General features: G+C 42.6%; 1 long non-coding RNA gene across 3 annotated transcripts in view; it reads left to right on the top strand.

Annotated features, from left to right (window-relative positions):
* Positions 1 to 27,314, top strand: part of LOC117871667 — a 253,284-nt gene that overhangs the window by 23,436 nt on the left and 202,534 nt on the right. For 2 of the 3 annotated variants that reach the window (XR_004644322.1, XR_004644324.1), the window contains exon 3: positions 345 to 463. The exons of the other annotated variant lie outside the window; for it this stretch is intronic. This is a non-coding gene — a long non-coding RNA (uncharacterized LOC117871667). Of the gene's footprint in view, positions 1 to 344; positions 464 to 27,314 lie in introns of those variants that run through there. 3 annotated transcript variants of the gene reach the window in all.

Below are 27,314 nucleotides of genomic sequence, written 5' to 3'. Positions count from 1 at the left end.
TGCCTAGGGGCCCTGGCCAATTTGGGGGGCCCTGGGAAAAAAATCTCATGATGCTAAGGCAGGATGATTCAGCTGCTGCATCCTCTGCTCTGCTGGCCGTGCTGGATCTGCCTGGGGCAATGCTTCATGGATGAGCCAGTGAGGGGATCAGTGAGTGCAGCTGGAGAGAACAGCAGAAGCCGCTGCCTCTTCCTCTCCTACTTGACGTTTTCATTGCTGCTGCTCATGGCTTCTCACCACCACTGGTGATGGGCTCCCCCTGCATCCTCCCGCACCTGGGTGGGCAGCCGGGGCTAAGCAGAAAGGAAGATGGGGAACACCACTTCTTGCTGTGTCTCCTCCAGGCCCAAGCTGTGCAGGAATGCCCACTCCCAGCAGAGTCCTACTGCCCTGAGCCTGAGCTGAGCCATGAGGACACGGGCTGCAATCTGCCACACATCAGCAACTGGGAGAACATAGACGGTAAGAGGGGTGGGGGGTACTGGGATGGGGAGCTCCTGAAGCCAGGGGAGCTGGGGAAATACCCACTACCTCAACCCACAGGGGCAGCCCCCAGGGAGATGCAACCCCCACAAGCACACGGGAGAGACTATCTGCTGTTCTGATCAAGGTGGGAAACATGGAAACCCCAAACCCTCCCCCCTGCCCCCACACACTGTGGGAGCCCCTATCGCCTCTTCCTTGCCTCTCCATGTTCAATCACTTCTCTCCCCCCAGAATGACCTATTCTCTCCGCTCCTCTTCCAGTTTTTTTCCTGTGTCTTTTGGTGATCACTAAATATATGGTGAGACAGAGGCTTTGTTTGCATTTTTTTTTAATGCCTCGATCCAGTTTTGAGGCCTTTGGATGCCCCTATTCCGGTATCTCACAATGCAGCATTATTTACCCCATTCTAATATATGTCATGATGTAGCCCTATTTACCCTCACCTGCATCCCTGAGATCTCTGTGGATCCCACCTCCCCATGCACGTGGTTCAGAGCCTTGGGATCTTAATGTGGATTCTTGCCATGTACATTGTGATATGCCATTATTTACCCACCTGCTCAGCTGATATGAGGCCTTCCATAGTATGGTTCTCCCACCTTAGCATTGGATGAAAGACTAACATGCTATTTACCCCAACCCGTACTTTTAAGATCTTTGTGTGTATTTCCCCCTCACCCAGCACTGACCGATGTGGCACTGTTTACACCGGTCCAATGCTTCCAGACCCAACTCACTGAACTATGAATTTCACAAATGAATTTCACCCGCCCAAATTTACTTAACACAGATGGTCAGTGGAATCAACTCTTCTCATGGGCTAATGGTCATCTGTTGCTCTGTGAATACCAAAGCCAAGCCTTTTTGGGGGATAAAACATAATGAACAAACCCAACTAGTTATAGAAGTGGGAGAAATTTATCTTCAGTTCCCCCAGTGACTTTTTTCCCTCCATTATGATCAGACATTGGTGTAATGGAGCGATAAATATTCTTTCTCTGCAGTATTATTGGAAAATCTATATTCTCATTGGCTTAGTAATGACCAAACTTCCTGTGGTGTATTCTGGCTAATCAGAACCTGGCCTATTCTTAAAAGTGTGCTTTAATGTATATATACAAGCTAGTTTCTGATTAGCTGAAATAGTTAGTTCTAAAACTTAATTGAGAAAATGTCAACTTTTCTCATGGTTTGGCATGAATAGCCTTTGGCAGAAAGCCAAAAAAGAGTCACTTTGGCACACATTACATTCTTTCAACATTTTTTCATAGTTTGTGATCAGTTACAAACTTGGTTTTAAACCAGTTCTCGCCCTCGGCTGAAACTTAAAGTTCTTAATAATAGAGTAATTTTACCTCAGGTTAGGATTATTTCTTTTAAGTGTTTCTTTCTGGAATAGTGACTGCTGTCTTTCAGACATCTTTACTTCCACAATAGAAAAACTGGACTGTAACAGGATCAATAGGTGAGGGGGAAATGGGTAATGGTTAGGTTTAAGGAAATTGGTGGAGATGAAAGAACCACTTGTTGAACTGTGAACGACTGATTCTTGTAACACCAGTGTTGTCCAGATTAGCAGTGAACATCATTGTGTAATGGTATGGAGAATATCTAGCCATAGTCATTTCCTATGTGGAAAAACCGAGCAGTTAATTTAGGCATAATGAACTGGAATATGATTTGCTGTATTATTAATGCAGTGTGTAAACACTGAATGGCATCTTTGTATTAATACATTTTGATATATTTGTGTTTTTAATGCAGTGTGGGGGACCCAAATGTTCTTTGTGCCCAGAGCCCCAGTGAATCTTAATCCGCCTCTGCTACAAGGATCCAGATTTGAATTTCCCAGGTGGCTCCTATGACCTTTGTTCCAAACAACTCTACTCTCTGGGAAGATTCAAAATCTGGTTTTGTGGCTCAGGCTCTGCCACAATGTGAAAGTGATTAGAAACCAAATTCAACTTTTATGGGCCAATCAGAATGAAGTACAGAAAATATGTAAAACCATTATGGGTGACAAGTACATAAAATGTTATAAAACTCTTTCCAATTTAATACACCACTATTGTCCTTTAAATCCCACCTCTTCCAACCATCTGTCTGCCCTTCAAGCAGTCCCATCATGAATCACTCTTTGCTGTCTTTGTGCTGAATTGATGGTCTGTGCTTGTCTTGTCTTAAGCAGACAGCAAGTTATACATGACAAGGAAAGTGTCTTTTTTGTTTTCAAAGTGTCAATGCATGCCACTATATAAATACTTATAATAGTTATTACTACAATATAATAAATAGTAACTATTATTAGATAATGAACATGAACAGCACTGGTAGAATATTGGTATTATCCGCATACTGAGATGGAGAGCTAAATTGCACCATCTAATATGTACCTGGAGCTTGTATGCATTTTAGGCAAAAGTTTTGATACTCCTAGTACATTGTTATCGCTCTACCACATACTTTCTATCCATCTGAGGTACTTATGTGCCCCCCCCATCACCATAGTATCTGAGCACCTTACCATCTTTAATACAGAGACTCTGGTAGCTCAATTGTCCTAAGTCCTAGAGTAGTGCCCTAACCAGTGGACCATCCTTCCTTTTTTCAATGGAAACACCAGTGGTAACAGCATCACTGGGGTGCTGAGAAGGAACAAGGACTTGAGCAATTGTAGCAACACTGCCCCTCCCCACTGAAACTGAAAGAAAAAGAACTGCCAGGAGAATTTGACCGCTGGGTATGGTCTGCTAGATATCAACTAGCCCTATGTTCCACATCACTATAGACTTAGAAATCAACTTACATTTCACTAAATGTTCTCACTCTCTAGCAGAGATTTATTTATTTTGGGGGTCAGCAAGAGCAAGTTTCAGATCAGGTTTTAGAACAGGTCTACAGATCAGTTTTTTAAAAGAGCATTGAATGAAGCATAGTGCAGGCAGGAATTCTGTAAACTTCTCCAGAGATCTTTTCTGCCAAAGCACCTCGGTTGTGCTCTAATACTCCAATCAGAGAGGAAGGGATGGTTCAGTCATTAGGGGCACTAGCATAGGAGTTGGGAGACATGGGTTCAAGTTCCTAGGTCACCATCTACTTCTTGTGTGACTTTGCACAAGTCCCTTAGTCACTCTGTGCCTTGGCTCCCCATCTGTAACATGGGGTTAACCACATTTCCTGATCTCACAGGGGTGTTGTGTAGATAAATATATTAACGATCATGAGCACTCTGCTATTGTGGTATTGGAGGTCAGATAAATTGAATCATGGGCATCTCCAGAACACAACTCATGTCAAATTAGCTTTGTGATAAATAATATCGCTGTGGGACTAAAGACAAAACCACCAAATTCACTTTCACTGGTGACCGAATCATCTCTGGGTTTCCATAAGGTAGATGTTTCTGTAGGCAAAGGGAAATTAATGCATTAACTCACTGGGCTACCTGTCCTTTCCAATGTTAGTGATACAGCTTTGCTTGATCAGAAGTAAAGAAGTGAGAGTGCTGCCCTGTTAGCTGAGAATGAATGCTGGGGAATTTCTCCCTCTCCCCTTCAAAGTCCGAAAGGAAGAAAAAGAATGATTCAGGGCAGTCAGTGAAGATTTCTCAAATACTTGTACCTGATTTTGTAGACTTTTAAATCAGTAATACCAGGAGACCAACAGAAGCCAAATGTGCTTCAGCCAAAGAATACCTTCCCTTATCAATCTTAAGATAAGCATATTAAAAACCTTAAGGCAGGTTTTGAAGAGGATCTTTGCATTTCTTCTGTGCCAAGCGCTGGCTCTTTTCTGTAGCACATCTAGTAATAACAGAAGAATCATCAATATGAAAGAATGGTCTCATTTCACCTAGTAAGGTTATCAAAGGTTTAGTAGCAATTGTCAAAGTTAATAAAGAATTTTTTTTTGAAAATATATGCTAGATGACCATGAGTGCAATGTCTCAGTACAGTATACAGAGGAGTGTATATATAATAAACCATCTTCCTTTTATAGTTTCTTTTTCTAGTAACCCTCCTCTATGAGAAGTTTCAAGTCATTTATCACCAAAACCCAGGAGTCCATTCATGCAGCAGTACCTCTCCGCTATATGGAGACAGCTTCTTTAAATGACATTAAATCATTTAATGGAAGTGGACAGGTCCCCTTGCTACTTTATTAAAAGTGGAAACTTTGTAACTGCCAGTAATATAAAACCAACTTGTTATCCTGCACAAGCTCATATTATGCTCATTTTTTGATAGTGAGTTGTGTGTGCCTTGCTCCCCAAAGCCTTGTTTAATTCATTGTTCAAACCATGGAAGCTTAAACACAGCTCTTGCCAGCAAGCTGCTGACAGTTTTCAAAGTCAATGTAGGCAGGAAAATAAACTATATTACAAAGAATTATTGACAAATTTCAGAATACTTAAATATAGGTCCTACCCTGTCCAGGGACAACATTTCTTAGTAACTTAAGAATCTCGTTAGCTGGTCCCGTTTGAAATGTAATGATGATGGGGTCCATAAGTTGCCTCATTCCACTTCCCATGAGAGGCTGTTTGATGGTAATGGACAGGGACATAGTTTTATCCTCCTTAATAACCAGACTAATATGTGTTGCTTTTTGCCCAACCAGATTGGCCATCAGCTGCAACGATTCACCAAACTGAGCCAACAAGACAATGTTATTGGCACTGGTTGGTTGATGGATATTGAACAATGATGGTGACAGAGCACGGCCTCATCAAACTCTCATGGAGATAGGAAACCATGCTGTGTATCAGCCATTGACTTGAACATAGCTTTCTGTTCCATTATAGAGCTCTTCTATCAATGACACTATCTTTCTAAGGATGCTGAGATGCCTTATCAAAGGCCCGGTCTGGTTATTAATTTGAATAAAACTAGATCCCTGGCCATTACTATCAAACAGCCTCCAGCTCCAGATTTCAACCAGCTCAGTATTAACCTGCCTGGACAGAACGTCAAGCAGGTAGCAGTTTTCAAATATTTGTACTGTCATAGACAATGCTGGAGGATGACTGAAGTAAGTGGATGCTCTTATAGCAGCAGCTGCTACCATATTTTGGGCCCTTCAGAAGCCTCTGTGGGGAAGTCATGATATCTACCTGACGATGCTGTGAATCCATAGAATTAAAGTTGTACCAACTCTGTTGTACACAAGTGAAATGTGGGCTCTGAGGGAGGCTGAAGAACACCAGATTGATGTTGTCTCCACCAGATGCTCCATATTATGTGACAGGACAATATAAGAAGTGAGGCTATTCAAAGCTAGCAAGTGCCTCCATCAGCACTGGTTTAGTTTCAGTGGCTTTCTTAAAATGCTACTGCATAGCCGATGATCATGTGGGCACCAAAAGCTTTGGTGGCATGGCAAGATTGCCAGTGAGGGACATAAACTGAAAAAACCATCAGACCACCTTCAACATTTCCCCAGAGATTGATCTGGGTGGTGCTTGACTTTCAAGGAGGCCATTTCCTTATGGGGTTTGCCATGATGATGATATCAACTTCCCATGAGACATTTCCTGCTCATAGGACTAACCATTAGTATGGGATATTAAAATATTCATAAGATCTTTCTTCAAATATCAGAACCTCCATATTTCCCTTCTGGAACCATGATTTTTTTTCCATCAAAGGAGGTAAGAAATAGTCTGTGCTGCAAGAACAACCCCTCCTGCCTCTGTCTATTAGTCTGGATAACTATGCAGTCCTTTGTACATCCAAAGTCCAAAAATTAATAATGAGTTGCATCAGGTCAACATGGCTTGTGCAGAGCTTTTTTCCCTTTTCTCCCCCCCCCAATTTTGTTACTGATTATCTCATCCTGCCTTTGAGATCCCCTTTTCTAAAACTCTCCATTAACTTTGATTAAACTCTGTTGTGTCTTTAAATATGATCTCTTGAAACAATAAAAAAAAAAAACGGAACCTCTGCTTTGTTATCTGTGCAACTACACTACTTGAAAGTGCTGAAGAGAGCAGAATTTTGCCCAGGATGTCTAAAATGTGTTGTGGGCTTGTCTCCAGCAAAGTCAATTTTACTCCATTACATAAAGAACTAGTAGCCTGTGTTGCCTATTGACATGGCTTAAGTACTGAAGGTTTTAGTCACATGAAAACAGAGTTCTGGACCTTCAGTGACTGCAGGGTTAATGACATTAAACATCCCACAGTAAAATCCTAGATCTTTTGCTTTGTCATTGAAAATTTCTGCCTCGTGTGTCACTCCTCTAACTCCCACATGGAACATCATAAAATAATCTCAGTGACTAAACAGGATGGATTAAATTCTACTCTTGGTTACACCATTGTAAATCTGGAAGGACTCCATTGGAATTGTTGGAGCTTATCCCAGCTTCACAATGATGTAACGGAGAGGAATGTGTTCCTCAATAAGTCTGCAATGGCATTAGATAATAAAGCTTGCCTGTCTAGAAAGACAAGAGGGTTAAGTTGTGCCACAGAGGCTCTGGCTTCCATTGGGGATGGTACAGTTCTATATCTTTAGGGGAGAAGCTAAGTGAGGGTACTCCAGGCAGGTACAATCTCATCCCAAGCAGCCTGTACAATTTTTCAAGGTGGTATAGTTTACTCCCTTGTGCCTTGCCTTGTTTGTCCTCCTCACACACCGCACTGAATAGGGCGGGTCACAATGTGACCAGGAAAGTGGAGAAAACCCTATATCTTATTTTATATGAATGTTCTGTTCAAAGATTGACATAGTTTCAAATGTTATTTGTTTGGCAAGTATGTTCCACTAGCTGCTATTTTTAAATAGACATGTCTGACCACTTAAAATGTACATCCTAATGAAATCAACCAAAGATTCCTGTAGTGATTAGCCTAGGATTTTCATTCTGTGAATTCCCTTGGCTGTGGATACTCAAATCCTCCACCCTCTGCTGCATTCTTCAGATACTCCTGATTTTTCCAGCTACAATCATATTCAATGTTCATGTTTATTTCAGCTTGCTTGTGTGAAAGCTGAAACCATACAGTGATGAGCATTGCACTCAGATCTTAAATGCTTAACATATCTAATGAGGCTTGCATCTACAAGTCCCAGCGATGCTAGCTTTAACTTAGTTAAAGAAGGCTTTGCAGTGTTTTGCTAACAAGAGAAGCAAAAGAATAAGGTCAGGAAAGCTGGATGTCAGTTTTTAAAAGAAACTCCTTTTCAGGTGAAGAGGGCAGAGATACATAACTGTATCTATAATATCCCAACTCCTCCGCTCCCAGGATCATAGACATTCAATTCCCCATGAGCAGAGACTCTGGATCGGACATCTGCTCAAAAGGACAAAACGCAAGCAGTAATAAACGTTGCATTTATTTGCATCTTAGAAGATTAGCTGACTTGAACTACAGCTTGTATTATGCTTAGAAAGAGATCAGCTACTTATCTGTATTTTCAATATTTCGGACAAAATTCTCCAGAGCATTGCACGCTACGTAGTCATCTACACAAGTGGAAAGTGAGTGCAAAATGTGTTTAAAATGCTGCTATTCTGCTTTGATAGCATTTTACATCCACTTTGCACTCACTTTGAACAGTGCAAATGACTGTACAAGTGGCCAGATCTGCACCTGAACAGTGCTCAGTAGAAGGAGAATGTTGCAAAGGCAGCTTTTAGTAAAGTTTGATCCCCCAACTCCGGGGGCACCTGAACACCGATCACCACACAATGCAAATTAGAGCAGCCTTCAAGCAACTGCAATATGCACTGGTTCCCTGCCACTCCTCCAGGATTCAGCTAGGTGCTAGCCTTGTGTCCTAAACCAGTGGCTGATTGAAGGGGTGACATCTGCACTGCTATCGTAATTCTACACAATCCAAGGAGCCTCCTAGACATAGGTGGTGGAAATCATCAAGTGACTAGCTAGAGGATAGTGTTACATGGCCATAGTGTTATGGGGGGAGGGAGGATGCTTATCATTCGGCAGATCTGCTGTAACTGTATTAAAGTCATTGTAGCTTCATCAGTGTAAAAACTTGAGGTCTCAAGTTGGGCTCCCAAAAGCAGAGGCACTCAAAATGTCCTCTCTTTCCCCGGGAGTGGTAAGTAATAACAAGTTCAGGTCACTGATTCGGTGTGATCTAGATCACTTGGAAAACTGGGCACAAGCAAACAATATGCATTTTAATATGGCTAAGTGTGTGCGGGGGGGGGATGGGGTGGTATGCTTACAGGAAGGAGGACTCTATCCTGGGAAGCAGTGACTCTGAAAAAGATTTGGGGATGGGGGTGAATTATCCACTGAACATGAGCTCCCAGTGTAATGCTGTGACCAAAACAGCTAATGTGATTCTGGGATACATAAACAGGGGAATCTTGAGTAGGGATATAGAGGTTATTTTACCTGCACATTTGGCACTGGTACAATTGTGTCCAGTTCTGGTGCCTGCAATTTGTTGATAAATTTAAGAGGGTTCAGAGAAGGGCCACAAGAATGATTAAAGGATTAGAAAACATGCCTTGTAGCGACAGACTCAAGCAGCTCAATCTATTTAATTTAACAAAGAGAAGGTTAAGGGGTGACTTGATTACAGGTATAGGTACCTGCATGGGGAACAAATATTGAATAATGGTCTCTTCAGTCTAGAGGGAAAGGTATAACATAATCCAATTCATGGAAGCTGAAGCTAGACAAATTCAGACTGGAAATAAGGGGTCACATTTTAATAGTGAGAGAGTAAATAACCATTGGAACAATTTACCAAGGGTCGTGGTGGATTCTCAAACGTTGGCAATTTTTAAATCAAGATTGGATGTTTTTCTAAAATATCTGCTCTAGGAATTATTTTGGGGAAGTTCTATGTCCTGTACTACAAAGTAGGTCAGACTAGATGATCAGATTGGTCCCTTCTGGCCTTAGAATCATAGAATATCAGGGTTGGAAGGGACCTCAGGAGGTCATCCAGTCCAACCCCCCGCTCAAAGCAGGACCAATTCCCAACTAAATCATCCCAGCCAGGGCTTTGTCAAGCCGGGCCTTAAAAACCTCCAAGGAAGGAGATTCCACCACCTCCCTAGGTAACACATTCCAGTGCTTCACCACCCTCCTAGTGAAATAGTGTTTCCTAATATCCAACCTAGACTTCCCCCACTGCAACTTGAGACCATTGCTCCTTGTTCTGTCATCTGCCACCACTGAGAAAAGCCGAGCTCCATCCTCTTTGGAACCCCCCTTCAGGTAGTAGAAAGCAGCTATCAAATCCCCCCTCATTCTTCTCTTCTACAGACTAAACAATCCCAGTTCCCTCAGCCTCTCCTCAAAAGTCATGTGCTCGAGACCCCTAATCATTTTCGTTGCCCTCCGCTGAACTCTTTCCAATTTTTCCACATCCTTCTTGTAGTGTGGGGCCCAAAACTGGACACAGTACTCCAGATGAGGCCTCACCAATGTCGAATAAAGGGGAACGATCACGTTCCTCGATCTGCTGGCAGTGCCCCTACTTATACAGCCCAAAATGCTGTTAGCCTTCTTGGCAGCCAGAGCACACTGTTGACTCATATCCAGCTTCTCGTCCATTGTGACCCCTAGGTCCTTTTCTGCAGAACTGCCACCTAGCCATTCAGTCCCTAGTCTGTAACAGTGCATAGGATTCTTCCGTCCTAAGTGCAGGACTCTGCACTTGTCCTTGTTGAACCTCATCAGGTTTTTTTTGACCCAATCCTCTAATTTGTCTAGGTCCCTCTGTATCCGATCCCTACCCTCCTGTGTATCTACCACGCCTCCCAGTTTAGTGTCATCTGCAAACCTGCTGAGAGTGAAGTCCACACCATCCTCCAGATCATTAATAAAGATATTAAACAAAACCGGCACCAGGACCGACCCTTGGGGCACTCCGCTTGAAACCGGCTGCTAACTAGACATGGAGCCATTGATCACTACCTGTTGAGCCCGACGATCTAGCCAGCTTTCTATCCACCTTACAGTCCATTCATCCAGCCCATACTTATTTAACTTGGCAGCAAGAATACTGTGGGAGACCGTATCAAAAGCTTTGCTAAAGTCAAGGAATAAAACATCCACTGCTTTCCCCTCATCCACAGAGCCAGTTATCTCATCATAGAAGGCAATTAGGTTAGTCAGGCACGACTTCCCCTTGGTGAATCCATGCTGACTGTTCCTGATCACTTTCCTCTCCTCTAAATGTTTCATAATTGATTCCTTGAGGACCTGCTCCATGATTTTTCCAGGGACTGAGGTGAGGCTGACTGGCCTGTAGTTCCCCGGATCCTCCTCCTTCCCTTTTTTAAAGATGGGCACTACATTAGCCTTTTTCCAGTCATCCGGGACCTCCCCCGATCGCCATGAGTTTTCAAAAATAATGGCCAATGGCTCTGCAATCTCATCCGCCAACTCCTTTAGCACCCTCGGATGTGGCGCATCCGGCCCCATGGACTTGTGCACGTCCAGTTTTTCTAAATAGTCCCGAACCACTTCTTTCTCCACAGAGGGCTGGTCATCTTCTCCCCATACTGTGGTGCCCAGTGCAGCAGTCTGGGAGCTGACCTTGTTCGTGAAGACAGAGGCAAAAAAATAATTGAGTATATTAGCTTTTTCCACATCCTCGGTCACTAGGTTGCCTCCCTCATTCAGTAAGGGGCCCACACTTTCCTTGATTTTCTTCTTGTTGCTAACATACCTGAAGAAACCCTTCTTGTTACTCTTAACATCTCTTGCTAGCCGCAACTCCAAGTGTGATTTGGTCTTCCTGATTTCACTCCTGCATGCCTGAGCAATGTTTTTATACTCCTCCCTGGTCGTTTGTCCAATCTTCCACTTCTTGTAAGCTTCTTTTTTGCATTTAAGATCAGCAAGAATTTCACTGTTTAGCCTTGGAATCTACAAACTCATAATGTTCCCCAGTGACAATATCAGAAAGTGGCATGCTGGGTAATGGGATGAATCAATATGCAACTGCAATGCTGAACACAGCAACAGGAGAATTCTAAAAGTATAGGAAATCACAGCCCATTCATATTAATTTATCCTGTGTCCAAATGATTTTCTCTATCATCAAGCAAGTAATAGTAATAATTGAAATAATTGAAATTAGGCAACAGCTTTGGGATACTGGACACAGAGCGGTGCAGTTGCCTGTTCGTGAGGTCTTTCCCATGTCATTAGACACAAATGAGAGAGAAGCTGGGTGAGGTAATAACTTTTATTGGAACAAATTCTAGTGGGGGAAAGAGAAGCTTTTGAGTTATACAGAGCTCCTCTTCAGGTCAGTATTTTTATCCTCTGTCTCTTATTTTTAACATTTCATATTTGATAACAGCAGTGAGGCACTCCAGAAAGTATAATTTTTGGGGCAGCTGTTGCATTTCAAAGGTGGTTAAAGGCAATTCAGTGACTGGCTCGGTGTCTCACTCTATATGTGAATTATGCAGAGGTCCCCCTCAAATGTCCTTTCCCGGTGTATAGTTCGACAGCTCCTATTATAAACAAAGATTTTGAATGGTACTTCTCATGCAGTCCTGTGGAGAAAGCATTTCCTTCCCCTTCTGTAAGGTTAGGTTCTCTGTAGGGATGTGGGAGGGGACTGAGCAGCCCGAGGAAGGGGCTGGATTGGATGAGGCAGGCTGGGCTTGGTTTTGGGATGGATGCAGTTTCATCTATTGTCCCCAAGAAGCTTACCAGGGAAAGGTAATAAAATGGCATTCCATACAGCCAGGAAAATGAAGGTGACTCCAGGGCCAACAGAACTAGGTTGAATGAATGCACAGGGCCTCTGCCAGAGAAAATTGGCTTTCTGCATATCCCTTGAGATCCTGGAGTTTCACTGTGGGGAAGAGAGATGTGGCTCAGAATGACTGTGGAACAGTGCAGTTGGCATGCTGTTTTACTGCTCAGGTTTAGCATGAGCGCTTTTTTTTTTTTTTTTTAAACTGGAAAGAGATTCTTTGGATTACATTAATGCTATAGCAGCAGATTCCACACTGAAACAGACCAATATGTCGATGAGACCAAGTATTAATTTTTTGTATGTAGTTTTATTCCTAGGGACAAAATATTATGTCCATAAACACTAGAAATCAGTTAAACCCATGAGTCCTCCTAGGGGTAATATGTTATGTAAAGTATATTGGATAAAAGAGTTCTTGGTAAGTATACAGACTTGGCTGTATCAGTTACAACTGCACAGATGTAACTGCTTACATTTTTAACCTCAAACATGAAAAAGGCCTGCCATTTGGCCATGGCACATTAAATAAACTACAGACAGTGCTTTGATGTACTGATCCTCTTTTCCTTTGAGGATACCTATTTAAATCAGATAACACCTTGTTTGTAATGATGAATGGTTAGGGCTGGAGTCTGCTCTCAGATTTGTAAGCAAGATCAGGTCAGAATTCTGTCCTAATGAAGTTGTATGAAACCCACTACTTTTGGCTTCTATAGCTTCAGAGAACTAAAACCTGCAGCTTTGCCTAACACAGGCTCACAGCCCATGAGGTTTCCTTAGAATATTGGTTTCACCTGAAACTAAGCTAGCCTCATACAAACCAGTGAACTTGGCCTTTCATAATGAAATTGAATAAGTTTTCCTATTCCCATTCCTCCCCAAATGCATCATTTTTTAAAAGTGTCGAAGCATTTTTCAGACTAATTGTACATTAATCTGTGCTCCCCTGAGCTACTGCAGTGCCTCATGGGAGTTATAGTCCAGGTGCCTTATGCCCCCATTTTCTTCTATGGGGAAAATTTCATAGTCAGCTGCATCTCCCATGATTCACTATGGTAGTTCAACAAGAGGGAAACCATGATGCATCATGGGGGAGATAATCTGGCTGGGAAGCCTGGCCCATAGAGGAGAGGTTTAAGTGCCTCACAGCCCCATTCAGTTCCTGTGAGACACTATGAAAATGCAGGTGGACAGACTGATATCAGACTGACATGTTTTGAGTGAGATTAGCCTCACAGAAAATGAAATGTTTCAGTTTTACCAATGGGAAATTTGGAAAAATCTCCCCTCCCCCTCCCCCCCCCAGGACATTTTTCTATTTTTTGGGAAATCTGCATTTCTGGCTAAATAAATAAATAAAAAATAAAAACCGATTTTTTTTGACCAAATCTAGTGACTGTATGCATTTTTTCTCCCATGCACATCAAAATTCACAGAATTCATGTAGAGCTGATGTTTTGTGGTAGGAAGAACATAGTATCTACAGTACCTAGCTGTTGTTTTGGAGAATATGTTTAGGCAATTTGGTGCCTTACCCAGGGCCAGCTCCAGCATTTTTGCCGCCCCAATCGGCCAGAAAAAAGAAAAAGCCGTGATCACCGGCACTTCAGCGGCAGCTGCCGCCGCCTCATTCTTCGGCAGCAATTCAGCGGCCGGTCCTTCCCTCCGAGAGGGACAGAGGGACCCACCACCGAATTGCCGCCGAAGAGCTGGACGTACCGCCCCTTTCCATGGGCCGCTCCAAGCACCTGCTTGCTGCACTGCTGCCTGGAGCTGGCCCTGGCCTTACCATATGACAAAAGGTACTTCAGAATTTGCCCCCATAAATATAAGTGATGAGAATACAGATTGGTCTCTATGGACTGGATCTTTTTTTTTTTTTTAAAGGTTGGTCTTCCTTTCCTTTTCCTCTCATCGTTCTTTCTAAAATATGCATTCATCTCTAATGCTTTTTATTTTTAGATTTGTGTAATGAATAACTTATCCTGTATGTTTGGATCAAGGAAGCAGAAATAGACCAAAGTAGTAATGATTTTGTTCTGGATCCAGATCGACTCTCCCCAGAAATTGTGCTCTGTAGTGCTTAAGTCGCTTTTGAAATGGGACTTAGGTGCTTTTGAAAAAATTACCTTTAGGTTAGACTTTGGAGTTCAGCTTCAGATTAAACAAAAGCAACATGACATTTTTATGTAATATTGTAGAAGCAGCCTTCACATCTCTAGACAATGTTGTTCCTAGTTCTCAAACTATCCTGGGAAAATGATGTCAAGTATCAGAAGGGTAGCTGTGTTAGTCTGGATCTGTAAAAAGCAACAGAGAGTCCTGTGGCACCTTTAAGACTAACAGATGTATTGGAGCATAAGCTTTCATGGGTGAATGCCAACTTTGTCGGATGCAAGACGAAGAGGGCATTCACCCATGAAAGCTTATGCTCCAATACATCTGTTAGTCTTAAAGGTGCCACAGGACTCTCTGGGAAAATGAGGATATCAGATGTTCACCTTAATCTAGACCAGTAGCATGTTTTCTATATGAAAGTCGGTTTTCATTTGCTTTTGTTTTTCCTGAATTTTTCAGGACAGAAAGAGATTTCAAAGCAGCAAAAACAGAAATATTGTTAATGTTTTAATTTTTTAAACTGAAATCGATTGCCAAATGTTTCATTGCAATATGAATCTAATTAGCAAAAGATAACAAATACATTACATTACAAATACCTTTACATTATTTCAAACCGTATAAAGCCTTCCTCAGAAATCCTATTTTTTTATTGCTTTTCTTAAAGCAAAACAATAAAATAACTGGAGAAATGAATTGGCACTCAGACGGAGGCATCTATGGTCTAGGACGAGTGCATGGGTAATCAGGGCCTAGGGTCAGAGCGCAAGCAGGAAAGCTGGGCTGGAGTGGACTGGAACAAGGCTGGGAACAGGAGTGATTACAACTGTGGGCATATGTGTTGAGCAGCTCCTGACCTGCTGCTGAGCTTAAATGCAGACCTGTCGGCTCCTTCCTGCCAGTTGGGTGAGCTGGTCAATCAGATAATTCTGCTGCAGCACAGCCAGACTCATTAACCAGTCTGAGGTCTGAGCCAGCTAGCCCTGGGTTCAGCTGAGGGAACTAAGGCATGTAATTCCCGACAACACCCCACACTCCTTTCAAGGGTGCTTTTTAGGGGCCTTTGGCCTGGGCTTCTCAGGATGGATCCAGTGAATGTCCTGTACTAACCCTTGTGCATGAATGTTCTCTGCCAGTTCCCATGCCCAGTCATCAGGACCATACTCTCCCCAGTCCACCAAATAATGAATTTTGACCCCAACTTGCTTGGAGTCAAGTATCTGTTGGGCAAGATATTAGTCTTTTCTAGAGACTATTATGGCCAGTGGTGGCAGGTTGGATCGAGCTGGGAAGGGGTTCTCTAGGTAAGGTTTTTAAGAGGGAGACATGAAACACAGGATGAGTCTTCATTGATTCTGATAACTGAAGCTTGAGTGTCATCAGGTGGATCTGCTTGAGAATCTTGAATGATCCTAGCCAATGGTTGCAGTGATTTCAGATTCCAAAGTTGATAACCAGACTTTGTCCCTGATGCTAAAGTTTTGGTGGCATCCAACTATTCTATAAGTTTTTGTTATACATGATGCAGATAGGTGACCAGGTCTGCTACTGCAGGGATTGTGGAGCCTGTGGAGCCTCACAATGCTGAGTGAAAGCAGGGATGGAAGCCATAATTGGCATAGAATGTGTTCTGTTGGGTTGTAAGTGAACTTGGTATATGGCAGCAAGGACACCCACTTATCCTGGTTATAATTTAGGAAGTACTGGAGGTACTGCTCTAAGATCTGGCTTACCAGTTGAATCTGTCCATTGGTCTGTGGGTGGTATGCTGATGGCATAAGATTTCTACATCCAGGAGCTTAAAAAAACCAAAAAAACCCCAAAAAACAAACACTTACACCAGAAATGGGAGACAAATTGTGGACTTTGATCCAACACAATACCAGTCAGCAGTCCATGGAGCTGGAAAATGTGCTCTAGAAAAAGATGAGCTGTTTCTGGTGTGGTAGGGACTGGGTGAGAAGGGACACAGTATGCCATTTTAGTTAAGAGGTCAACTGTGATTAGCACTACTGTATAAATGGGAGTGTGGAAATTCTACAATGAAGTTCAGTTACACTACAGGCAAGGGCAGAGATGAGATGGGAAACAGGTTGAGGAGACGAAGCAACTTATGAGCATATACCCAGACAACTAAGTTTTTTGTTATAATTCAACCAAAGTGATCAGCAAGTGGTGAATCGTGACATAATTTCAGAACTTGGAGCCCAGGTGAGCCATCTGAGACCTAATGCATTCACTGTGATAGGGGAGCCATTCTGTAGTCATAAACACAAGGCAGGTTGGGCTTCTTCACTGACCAAGCTCTGGAAAATCTGGGTGGCAAAGGGATCGGGGGCAGCCATTAGGCTCCTGTCCATGGTTCCATTGACAAAGTTAGATGACATCAAAAGTGTTAAATGGTTCTGTGCACGAGATGACATATTAATCTTTGCAGGATACAGGATTCCTTTTTCCATTATTGCACCTGGGCAGTACATCATGATGAACTCAAATTGGGATAAGAAAAGTGATTTATTTTTCTGGCTGTGCAGAGACACTAAGTTCGTGTGGTCCATAAGAACTTGAACTGGGCCCTTTCTATGAGTTGCTGCCACTCTTCAAAAGCTGCCTTAATTGCTAATAGTTCCAGTGGATTAATTTTTGGAAATAAAATGTTTGTGGATGGAGTTGGTTATGGGGACCCCATTTGCTGAGTTAAAACAGCTCCTATGATAAAAAATTTGATGACTGTCTTGATGGGATCCAGATGGATGGGAACCATAGTGAATGCCTTCTTCAGCTGGTTGAAGATGGACTGTGCCTCAGGTGACCAGATAAACTGGACCCCCGCCAAAGAAGTACTGCATGGGGGGTATCAGACAAGAAAACCCTTTGATGAAATGCTGCTAAAAGTTACAATAATTCCTTGGTTTGCTAACCCCCCACCCCATCCCTTGAGTCTCTTGGAGCTAACCATTTGGAGATTGTGGATATCGTACCATAATTAGTCTTTTGGGTGATATAATGTACCAGAGGAATTTGATCATAAATTTCTCCAGCATAACACAGATATGATTCTGGCAAAGCATTCCAAAACTTGGAGTATATGTTGGTCACAAAGGGCCTGATTATCTGAAAAATAAGAATATAATTGAGGTATATAATGATGAACTCATCCAATATGTCTGATGGTGTCATTGATAAAAATGTCACATGAGTGTTGCGCCGCCTAAAGGCATTACTCAGCAGTCAAAGTACTCATATCAGGTTTGGAAGGCAGTCTTCCACTCATCCTCTTCCTGGATACAGAGTGAGTTATAAGCCCCATGGAGGTCCAGCTTGATGAAGATTTTCAGAGTGGAGTTTCTTGAAGAGGTCATTTATAAGTAGTAAGGGATACCTATTTCAAATGAAAATCTTTTTCAAAGCCTGTTCCATATCCCTAATCATTTTTGTTGCCACTTTTAATATATATTTGTTTGAGATAGAGTGACCAGAACTACACACACACTATTCAAGGTGTGGGTGTACTATGGATTTATATGGCATCATTATGGTATTTTCTAACTTATTATCTAACCTTTTCCTAATGGTTCCTCACATTCTGTCAGCTTTTTTGAGTGCTGCTGAACATTGAGTTGATGTTTTCAGAGAACCGTCCACGATCACTCTCTCTTGAGTAGTAACAGCTAATTAAAAATCCATCATTGTGTGTGTGTATATATAGTTGGATTGTTTTTCCAATGTACATGAAATTCAGTGTTGATAACTGCAAAGAAATCTGCCATTTTGTTGCACAGTCACCCAGTTTTGTGAGATCTTTTTGCAATTCTTCAGTCAACTTTGGATTTATCCATTTTGAGTAATTTCATATCATATGCAAATTTTGCCACCTCATTGTTCACCCCCATTTCCAGATAATTTATGAATATATTGAACAGCATTGGTCCCAATACAGATCCTTGGGGGACCCCACTATTTACCTCTCTCCATTCTGAAAACTGACCATTTCTTCCTACCCTTTGTTTCCTATTTTTTTTAACCAGTTACTGAAGACCTTCCCTCGTATCCTATGACTGCTTACTTTTCTTAAGAGCCTTTGATGTGGCATCTTGTCAAAGGCATTATCCACTGGATCACCTGGGTCCATATGTTTGTTGATCCCCTCAAAGAATTCTAATAGATTGGTGAGGCATGATTTCCCTTTACAAAAGCCATGTCAACTTTTCACCATATCATGTTCATTTATATATCTGATCATTCTGTTCTTTCCTATAGTTTCAATGAGTCTGCCTGGTACTGAAATTAGGCTTTCTAGCCTGTAATTACCAGGATCACCTCTGGAGTCTTTTGAGAAAAAAAAATTAGTGTTACATTAGCAACCCTCTCGTCATCAGATTAGAGGATGATATAAGTGATATGTTACATACCACAGTTAAAACAATGAGGAGTCCTTGTGGCACCTTAGTGACTAACAAATTTATTTGGGCATAAGCTTTTGTGGGCTAAAACCCACTTTGTCAGATGCATGGAGTGAAAAACACAGTAAGCAGTATATATATTACAGCACATGAAAAGATGGGAGTTGCCTTACCAATTGTGGGGTCCGCGCTAATGAAGCCAATGCAATCAAGGTGGACGTCCCCCATTCCCATCAGTTGACAAGAAGGTGTGAGTATCAGAGGGAAAATTACTTTTTGTAGTGATCCAGCCACTCCTAGTCTTTATTCAGGCCTAATTTGATGGTGTCCAGTTTGCAACTTAATTCCAGCTCTGCAGTTTCTCATTGAAGTCTGTTTCTGAAGTTTTTTTGTTGAAGAATTGCCACTTTTTAATCTGTTATTGAGTGTCCAGGGAGATTGAAGTGCTCTCCTACCTGGTTTTTGAATGTTACAATTCTTGATGTCTGATTTGTGTCCATTTATTCTTTTGCAGAGAGACTGTCTGGTTTGGCTAATGTACATGGCAGAAGGGCATTGCTGGCACATGATGGCATGTATCACATTGGTAGATGTGCAGGTGAACAAGCCCCTGATGGTGTGGCTGATGTGGTTAGGTCCTATGATGATATCCCTTGAATAGATATGCAGACAGAGTTGGCAACGGGCTTTGTTGCAGGGATTGGTTCCTGGGTTAGTGTTTTTGTTGTGTGGTGTGTAATTGCTGGTGAGTATTTGCTTCAGGTTGGGGGCTGTCTGTAAGCGAGGACTGGCCTGTCTCCCAGAGTCTGTGAACATGAGGGATAGTCCTTCAGGATAGGTTGTAGATGCTTGATGATGCCCTGGAGAGGTTTTAGTTGGGGGCTGTAGGTGATGGCTAGTGGCATTCTGTTATTTTCTTTGTTGGGCCTGTTCTGTAGTAGGTGACTTCTGGGTACCCTTCTGGATCTGTCAATCTGTTTCTTCACTTCACCAGGTGGGTATTGTAATTTTAAGAATGCCTGATAGAGATCCTGTAGGTGTTTGTCTCTGTCTGAGGGATTGGAGCAAATGTGGTTGTATCTTAGAGCTTGGCTATAGACAATGGATCGTGTGAACTTTTGACTTTGTTTGGCCATAGTGGCATTTCTTTTCCATGGTGACATTTCTTTTCCTGGTCCTCTTACTGTTTCTTTTTAAAGCTGGGCTATACATGGCTTGATGGGTCTGGGTGACAGATTGTGTTACTTGTGCCTGCCCTGGTACATTCTGGGCCTGCAGGCCATTGATCTGGGTTTGTAGATTCTGCAAGGCACCCACTAACTCCACTAAAGAGATGTTGGCTTTATTGAGGACCATCCCTGCAGCTAAAACATGTCTTCTCAAATGGTTAAGGATTGGGGCATGGGCGGTCAAGCCTAGTGGTCAGACCAGTGGCAATCAGGAATGAGGAGTCAAGCCAAGAATCAGAACCAGAGCTAGGAAGCATGAGTCAAGCCGAAGGTCAGAGCTGGAGTCAGGAGCAAGCAGGATAGCAGAGCTGGAATGGACTGGAGCAGGACAGGAACAATGCTGGAGCAAAGCTGGAAATAAGGCACGCACAGGAGTGATCGCAGCTGTGGGTATACGCATAGAGCAGACAGCGACCTGCCACTGAACTTAAACGCTAACCTTGTGCTGGCTCCTTGCAGCCAACTTAACAGGCTGGTCAATCAGGTGATTCTGCTGCAGCCTAGCTGGGCTCGTTAACCAGCCTGACGACTGAGTTGGTTAGCCCCAGGCTCAGCTGAGGGAATTCAGGACCAAAGTTACTGACTCCATGTTATTGTTGTTTGATCTCAGTATTAACTTTCCCTAATGTCTAATGATGGAGTTCGACTATGGGTAATATGAGAGAGACAAGGTGGATGAGGTAATATTTCTTATTGGACCAAATGCTGTTGGTGAGAGACAAAAGCTATTGTGTTACACAGAGCTCTTCTTCGGGTCTGGGAAAGTACACAGAGGGTCACAGCTAAATACAAGGTGGAACAGGTAGTTTAGCATAAAGAGTTAACACATTTCAAGGGACCATTTAAGGTGAAGTGGCCCATTAACACCCCTCCAGTCATGGGAGTCCAGGGGGGAGAGGGAGAGGCTAAATCTCTCTCTCTTTTTTTTAGTGATGCAAGCCTGTGTGTACATTAGAGACCTCACAGCGGCACAGCTGCACCCCTATAAGATCTCATGTAGTGGCTCTATGCCAATGGGAGAGAGCTCTCCCACTGACATAGCTACCACCACTCGTTGAGGTGGTTTTATTTTGTCAGCGGGAGAAGCTCTCCTCCTGCCATAGCGCTGTGCACGCTACCACTTATGCCGTCAAAACTTATGTCACTCAGGGGTGTCTTTTTTTCACTGATATAAGTAGTAGTGTAGAAATGGCCTTTGTCACTTGGGTGCTTAAGAATCTATCTTTTAAAGGTATTTAGGCACCTAAAGATGCAATTAAGTGCCTTGGCTCCTAGCACTCAGTGATGGATTTTCCCCTTTTGGTCCACTGTACACCAAGGCAAACTACTTGATGTAAATCTTCCCTCTTTCTTTATTTGTATGTTGGTTTATAGGACAGATGGAAACTGTGAAATGTAAATTTACAACTGGATTCTGGACACTCCAGAGTCTGGGTTTGTTTGGCTCTGGAGTTTGGTCCATTAGAAATAGGGGGGCTAGTTGAAAAATTCAGATCTATTTCTGCGGTCTGATTTCAAACACATCTCAGAATTTGAGAATATTTGAGCTTTAGTTGTTTGAATGTTTTCTAGACAGCTGCTTTTCTTAATTTGTCACACATAAATCCCCACATTTTTAATAAGCACAAACCAGATCTGGGATAGCTGGTTACTTCTCTTGATGCTTTATTGGTAAGATAATTAATGTAGGCACCATAAAATTTGCATGTGGTTACTTCTGGATGTTATGCGGGTCTGTGAGACATCATATATTAGAGATGTTTTTATTGCTTTTCACAACTCTTGTTGCGTACAGATTGCAGCATACCATTAACAGAAGCAGGTCTGGATTGTGAAGAGCTTTGATAACAGGGATAAGAAAATGCCAGTATTTTATTTGTATTGGATTCTGCTCTTTTCAGGTATTCATATTAGATCCATTCCCTGCCCTCCTCTCCCCCCCCCCTTAAAAAGTATGTCACATATACCTAATTTATTCTTTGTGGCGCTCATGCTGGAGATTCCCATTAGTCTCTCTTTTCTTGAGTAGTAACTCAAAGGCTCCCTTATCTAGAATTCAACCTGTTCCCCACTTGGAAAGGCAGGAAAAGGGGGGAATGAGAGAGATACTGCAAGCTGGTAGAGATGTTGAAGATGAGAGAATAATAAGGAAGCTGTGTTATCAAGAGGAAAGCTAGGTAGTGCTAGGTAACAATCATTCTCTGTTCTGATGCCTGACAATGCCAGCCCATCACTTCTCCCTCCCCCTCCAACTTCTGATAAAGAAATTACCACTTCTATTTACTTTCCCTTGACCCCCTCCCTTTGCTGCCACTCAAGCCAACTTTCCTTTCCACTTGCCTGGAAGCAGCTGGGCTTCCACTTTTTAATTGGAGAAGCAATGCTGCTTCATATGAGTAGCATTGGCGTTTGGCAGCTTGAGATGTGCTACATTCAATCAAAATACCCACAAGTAGCAGAGAAATCAGGCAATTCTTCCCACTCATTACTTGTGAAACCTGAATCTTTTCCCAGGTAATGAGCCCTTTAATTTTTAAATTTGTTTTAAAATATTTTTAAAATGTAACCTGGTTCAGTTGAAGAAGGGAAGCTTTTCTATATAGATGAATGAGATGATTTTGAGAACTGCTCCCCTCTCCCCCACTTGCTATTTCCCAAGCAGACATGTCATTGTTATGAAATGTCATGTCTCTTCACAGACTGACTAAAATTGAGTGACATAACTGGGTAGGATGTTCTGAAACTATTTCATGTGAGCCGAGAGCATTCTGAAAAAAACCCACCTTTTTTAATCTACAAATTGCATTTTGGTGAAAATTAAATGTCTTTAAAATGTGTAAGATTCTGAAACATATAAAAAGGTGTTTAAAAACAATCTCCTTTCTAATTCAGAAGCACAAGCTGATATTTCCACATTAGGGGCAGGAATCTGATGTATGTAGGTCTTTTTTTTTACATTATTAAGAGTTTTCATAAATATAACAATGGGCAGGTAGAGATATTGGCTAAATTGAAAAATATTCAAAACTGCTTGGAGAAAACAGTTTTGTTGGGGCACTACAAACTTTCTACAAGCAACACCTGTGTAAATGAATGTAAAGGCTCTATCCTGCTCCCATTGAAATAAATTACTCAGTAAATGGAGTAAGATACTGGAGCATGATGGGTTGCTCTATTCACTGCTGGATGGCGCCGCCTTCTGGCAGTTCTGGGGATTAGCTCCATCAGGCCAACGCTCCCTCCAGGGGTTACATCCTCTGCAGCTCCTCTCTTACTCCAGGAATCACAGGAGTCTCTTCTTGACTCAGCCCTCCGGCCAGATCGCTACTGTGATTTTCCCTTCCGAGGGGCGGAGAGGGGAGGCAGGCATAATCAAAGTTCCTGCTTTCCAGCAGTCTTCCGCTTCACTGCCTCACGGTACCACTCCCATCATGGCTGGCAGAGGAATCAGGACTCACCCTTGACCAGAGGTGAAAGTAAGCTGGTACGGTCCGGTATGGCGTACCGGCTCTTTGCCGTGCCGGACTGGACCGACTTCTCCAGCGGTGATTTAAAGGACCCAGGGCTCCAGTCGCTACAGGGAGTCTCAGGCCCTTTAAATCACCGCCGGAGCTCCGGCAGCCTGGCTCGGGTGGGGATGTAAAGGGCCCGGAACTCCGGCCCCTGTGGGGAGCTCTTGCAGGGCCAGTGTGGGGAGCACATCCCGTCACAGAAATGGCAAACAGAAAGCGAAATTTGTGTTTGGTGTTTGTATTGTAAAAAGCCTTGTAATTCAAAGTTACTTCTGAAATTCCATCTTCTGTTCCACATTGCTTCCATTTGAGACACTTCCATACAGGGCCAGACAGTTATGAAGTGAGCATGCCAGCAGAAGCAGGCTGTAGCATCCTAAAAGATAGGCAGCCCACATAACTCCCTAGAAATCAGATGCTTGGAATGGGATTTTGCCTCCCTGATGGATAATCTACCTCCTCTGCCCTCAGAGTTTCTCCTACAGGTTGCCGAAACTCTACAATAACCCACTGCAGGTCAGTGCTTTAAAGGCACAAATTTCCCTGTGATGGGGTATGGTAGTGCAACTTTAATAATAACTGCCGCCTGCAGAGGCCTGGAGTTGTGGGGTCCTCCTGCCACCTGTGGAGGCGCAGAGCTGTGGAGTAACCCCTGCTACCAGAGGCTGGGAGCTCAGGAGGCCCTGTCGTCAGAGGTGGTAGGGGTACCCCGCAGCTCCCAACCACGACAGGCAGTGGTGGGGGGGCAGGGGGACGACCCTGCAGCTCCCAGCCGCCATGGCCGAAGTCATGGAGGTCTCTGGAAGTCACGGCTTCTGTGACTTCTGCAACCTCTGTGACAAAAATCTGAGTCTTCACTATAATCCACTGTTACATAGCAGAAACCACGAGCACAGAAGAGATGGACACGGGGTCAGTGCTAGCAGCTCCCATTGCAGGAGTAGGGCCCCCAATGCATAGATCAGAAAGGCACGTCTTGTGCTGTTTTTACCAACTAGATAAATATATATTTTGGTAATTTATTGAAATGCATATTATGTAGCTGTTAGACAGGAATATTCTGGTCTATCATTGAATATGCTTATAGCATATATTCTTCCCCAAATAACTGCCTTTGGAACTGCTTGGGTCTGTTGTACCAATCTGTAGTTAGAACATGTGCTAGCCTGAAAAAAAACATTATAGAAATGTGTAAGGAAAAAATGCATTTTACTTGTGCAGATACAAAGTTTTCATATAGTTTTTTTTTTTTAATTCACAGTACCAAAAATAATTAGATTTGTAGACTAATCCCTGGCCAATTTTCATATTTTAAATGGAAATTATATGTATGTTTGAGACATCTCAAAGCAATTTTAAGATAAGTGAGGTCGGGAGAGTTGACACTGGCTAAATTCTGTTACAGCTACTGTATGCCATTGTAATTGGCATGCTTGCACGAGTGCAAAGGAGGTAAGAATTCGATCCATTTAACCTTAAATTGGTGAAAGGAATAGTTTCTACAATTAGTAAAACTAAGAATCACTTCTGAGCTGAGACAGTTGGGTGGGATTTTCAAAAGCGCCCAGCCTTGGCCTAACTCTGCCCCTGATTAAGTCAGTGGTAACGTTCCCACTAAGTTCAACAGAACAGTTAGACCAACACTGAACACCTCTTTAAACCCAGCTTCACACTCCAGTGCAGTGTCAAAGCCAAATTATAAAATCAAAACACTGCAAGTGAGTGAAGTTACTCTCAATGGGCCGGTCCTGGCTCATGCTAAATTCCTCAAGTGGTGTCAAGGATACTTAAAGCTGCTCTAAAGAGACAGCTGGGGAGTCTCGCAGAATGCAGGCAGCTGGAGAGGCAACATGGCTGGTGGAGAGCTCTGTACCACCCTCTGCCCTTCATCCAGCACAGAAGTCTGTTAAAGGCAGGCTGAGGCAAGGCTGGAACATGCTGCCCTCCGGCAATCTTTGGCTGGCATAACTTGGAGCTCAAGGCTCCCTAATTTAAGTTGGTGCTGAAACTGCCCCCAGCTAATCTCCTGGTACACTCAGGGAGGGGAGGCATGATCTGGCCCCTGGTGCTATGATCATATTTTTTTCTGTTATTTATCCCATTCAATGAAAATGTCTCCATTAAGGCAGCATTAGTCAGTTGGTTGGGCAGAGCACACTTTTATTTTAAATATAGTGCTCTTGTTTAATATTTTAAACACATTAAAGAGCCCCTATCCTGTGGTTCTGTGCATTTTTACCATTCCTTATAAATCAGAATCACTAGCCTATCTGAAATAGGAAGCCCAGATCCGCCTGAAGTTCCCTCTAATCCTATTCCCTAGCTTGCTTTTCTTGCCCTCTCCCTCCCCAATGAGCAAATATAAGGGCCTCACAGCATACCTAATGGAAAGGTTTGCAGCATGTGGTGTAAGTTCTAGATTCAAGGGCTGATCACAAAAGATGCATTTCCTGGCAGCTCAGTCATTTCAGCTGATACCAAAAGTGACAGTATCATATGGGGAGGAAAAGGTAGTTTTTCACATAAGGAACTCCAAAGCCATTCAGATCTTTACTCAGTGGTTAACATACGCCCCTCCCCCGCAAAACTCAGATTCCACCTGCAAACTTAGAGGCAGCCCAAGCAGCTTACAGAGCACAGAATGAGCTCTCATTGTCAAACACAAGTTAATGATTCACACTGACTTCATTATCCAGCTGGTCTGAAGGTGTGGTCGGTCCCAAGTACAGGCCTTAGCTATTGTTAGCCCTACAGGGACCTCTCTCAGAGGAAATGAATAAAGATGGAAATGTTGAGACACAAAACTGGGAATAGAATAGCGGCTTCTAGAGAACAGGGGAGGCTTCTAGAAACATCAATCCATCACTTGACTTTAGAACAAGAAAATCAGTTGGTGTGATAGATTTGATGTCTGCTCTGCAACGTGCATCTCCAACATTTTCCATCAGATGAAAAACCTGACTTAGCTATTTCTCAGGTGTCCAATAAATTGTTTAAAAATCTGGTTTTGGAAGAATCTAAGGAGGGGTGAATTTGATATTTTCCAGACTCTTGTCTTGCTCTTTCCCCATTCTTCATTTGATATATCCATATGTAGTTCATTCTCTCACTTTAACGTCCATTGTACAGTTAGTGAATTACTCAGAAACGTTCTTATAGAGCAAAAGTTGTATCTGAGTGATTATGACTCCTATGAGCATGAATAAGAACTAGAATAAAATAGTTGTTTTATCAGATTGATATTATTCATTTACATTTTTTACACAAACTGTACAAAATCCTGGAAACACTGCAAGTTTTCTAGCAATTTCTTTTGGTTTTAAAGGAATTAATGAATATTTTTGTATTATGACTAGATTTGGCTAAATGTTGCACATCCAGAAAGACAGTCATAGGTGGAGCTTAGATACCACAATGACAGGGACTATGTAAAACCTAAAGGGGACAGATACGACAGAGTTGTGTGCATGCCACTAAAAATCATCTATAAGTACTTGAGTGAATTTAAAGTTGAATCACTTAGGCTGTGCTTTTGTGCTCACTCACCATGAACCTTTGAACACCTGAGTTTTGCATACACAAATGCATGAGAAGTGAAGTTTAAGTTATTCTCCTTTTTATGCTTGCATATTAGAAGTAGAGTGCTTTATAATGGATAGAATGCTGCTTGAAAGGATTCCCCAAATCTTTTGTCCTAGTGAAACAACATAGCTGTCAGGAATCAAGGCCTGCAGCAGAACCACTGTGGAAGCAGGGACGGCCTCAGAACTAATCTCAGCAGCAGTACCACTAATTTAGTAACTACTCAAAGCATTCACCCATTGCTGTGATAGCGCCTGCCTCTGCTGTGACCC

Source organism: Trachemys scripta, chromosome 2 (assembly GCF_013100865.1).
Source record: "Trachemys scripta elegans isolate TJP31775 chromosome 2, CAS_Tse_1.0, whole genome shotgun sequence".
Lineage (NCBI taxonomy): Eukaryota > Metazoa > Chordata > Testudines > Emydidae > Trachemys > Trachemys scripta.
Note: the sequence above shows the minus strand (reverse complement) of the source record. Positions and strands in the feature narration are given on the sequence as shown.